Below are 2,917 nucleotides of genomic sequence, written 5' to 3'. Positions count from 1 at the left end.
AGCTCAAGCTTGAGCAGAATCTATGACTGAATTGGTTGTTGTGGGCTCCGCACATGTTGGTAACACATTCTCCATACAGAACCACCTGTACCCATCCTTTATCTTCTTTTGAAAATGAAAAATCCCAACCCTGCTTCCATCCTGGGAGAAAACTCACACAAAGCATTCTCAGCCCCCTCATCTTGTATGGTTCATAAAGGTTTTAGCCTCTGACTTAGCAGAAAACTCCCCTTTTATACCCCTAGAAACAACTAAACACAACCTCATAATAAGATGTTACTCTGCATTTAACATGCCCTCTGGCTTGTCCCTCTTTGATTATATGACTTAGAAGTGTTTTCTGGACCACATCTCTATCTGTGATGGATAAATGAACAATAGTTTTGACATTATTCCAGGAAGAACTGGGATTTTTCCCTATGTGTCTCTTTTCCTATTAATTATACCATCCTTTCTCTAAAAGTATGAAGGTAAGCTTTTGTTCTGTTCAGCTTGTAGCAGGAAGGCCTGAAGGGATATGATTGCTCTTTTTTAGTGCACTGAGCAGATGAATGGGATGGAAAAAGCTCAAACACTGAAGAAGAGTGGGGATATAGAAACAAATGTATATAAGCTGGCACAGTTCATCTTGAAACCTAGCAAAATGTCGTAGTAATCAGGAAAAATAAGGTTCTTGAAGCAGTGTGATGAGAAATCTAGACAGCTTTCAGATGGGTGTTTATAAAGTTTATGGAAGAAATGATATTAATATCTGTGAGAGCAGCATGTTGGACTAAGTGACTGAAATTTTCCATTCTTGTCTTATTTCTGAGGTCCTTTGTCCTTAATATCCTCATGGAAGGACATGGAGCTGTTGGAGCCAGTCCAGAGGAGGCCACCAAGGTGATCAGAGGGATGGAGCAGCCCTGCCATGAGGAAAGGCTGAGAGAATTGGGATTGTTCAGTCTGGAAAAGAGAAGGCTTTGGGGTGACCTAATTGTGGTCTTCCAGTACCTGAAGGGAGCCCACAGGAAAGATGGTGAGAGACAAGGGCCTAGAGTGACAGGACAAGGGGAAATGGCTTCACACTGACAGAAAGAAGTTTAGATTAGATATTAGGAAAAAATTATTTCCTGTGAGGGTGATGAGGCCCTGGCACAGGTTGCCCAGAGAAGCTGTGGATGTCCCATCCCTGGAAGTGTTCAGGGCCAGGAGCTTTGAGCAACCTGGTCTAGTGGAAGGTGTCCCTGCCCATGGCAGGAGGGCTGGAATGAGGTGATCTTCGAGGTCCCTTCCAGCCCAGGCCATTCTATGATTCTGTGATAAAACGGAGATGAAGCTATGATGCAGGCAATATGTTTCCCTTTCACCAGTTTTTCACATTTCAGCCTCGATTTTTCACACCACGTGACATTTTTATTTAATTCCCAATTCCCTGGATGTACATGACATTGATTTTTCTTTTAGCTAAAGGGCAGGCTCACAAATCCCTGTTAAGAGCATGAGTGCACTGCACTGGTTGAAAAACGGGCAGGCAAGAAAAAAGATTTGAAACTGTTGAAGGTACCTAGATGGGCATTTTCCTGCAAAGATCTACACAGTGGCTTTAAATGTTGGTTCTGAGGGAATTTCCTCCCTGGCAGTTACCCAAAGAGCTTACTCTTGGGAAGAGCTGGTACTTTTGGAAGCTCTATGGGAGAAATTCACATTTATGCACCCTTTACATTACACTGGAGATGATGGTGTGGCTCATTAGTCATTCTCTGGTCTTTTATGTTTTAGCATGTATCCATGCCATGAAAGTTCTGCACACAATGGTTCAATATGCTCAGAAATAACACACTATGGGGGTTTTGCAGCAACACTTGCATTTCTGTCACCCGTGCCCCACTCTGCAGTGGATGGATCACCTTAATGCCTAGTGATTTCTCTAAGCTTTCTGCTTCACGGTGCTCAGCACCTTGTGTGAGGATTAAATTCTGAGAGCACAGCAGGTGTGTCCCTAAGTTTAGCTGCTCTATTTATAGTGTTTTCCTGTAAGCATAACACTGCAATTGTCACTCATACTGTCCTCCTCCAATTCTGCATGGCACCAGGCTGGGGATGCAATAAACATCCTTTTACGAATATGGCCTTCTTGGAGAAATGAAAATTAATTGCCTAAACAGCATCACATGTCATTAAACAGAAAGCTTATTATGAGGGAATTTAAAGTAAATGGTCGTCAGGAAACTCTGAGCTGAATTTTAATAAAGAAATACATTTTATATGTCAATTTCTACTTTACGGTGATAAATTTACATCAAATTGCCTGTGAAAATGATGTACAAATTCATATGGACATATTTTATGCACAATATAGTGAATAAAAATAAGAGCACAGGAGAAGTGATTATTACATTTCAAAACTGGTCATTAACTTCCACTTAACTGCCCTGTTAATTGGTAGTGTAAGTTACAAAGTAGACAGACCAATGCAATCATTTATTTTGTTCTGGAGCTGCTGAAGTGCAGACTGTGGTAAACAGTTTTGGGGCAAAGAACTGCAGCAAGAGACAAGAACATCCAAATCTTATTTCAATTAATGTTCTATGTACAGGAAATGTTAACAGTGGTGTGGTTAGTGATACCTATTTGCTAAAGAAATTCCTGTGGACCCCGGGAAGTAGCTTTGTTCTTGCACACTGTGTTTTAGTCCTGCAGCTGACACAGGTGACAAAGTCGGCAGAAAACAGCAGAAGTCAAAACAGGAAATCATCTGTGCACAGGCCGTGTCCTTGCCCTTTGAGGAACCTTTACAACACCTCAGCAGTGTGAAAAAAATCAGGAAAACTGGAAATGGGCTTTGTTTTTTCAAATAATTTTCTGCTTAAGGACAGTGATAGTCTATTGGTTCAGATAAGGTGACATTTTGAAGACTTTCTTCGCAGCAGCAGTG

Source organism: Aphelocoma coerulescens, chromosome 1, assembly GCF_041296385.1.
Source record: "Aphelocoma coerulescens isolate FSJ_1873_10779 chromosome 1, UR_Acoe_1.0, whole genome shotgun sequence".
In the NCBI taxonomy this organism is placed as follows: Eukaryota; Metazoa; Chordata; class Aves; order Passeriformes; family Corvidae; genus Aphelocoma; species Aphelocoma coerulescens.
This window is presented reverse-complemented; position numbering follows the sequence as displayed.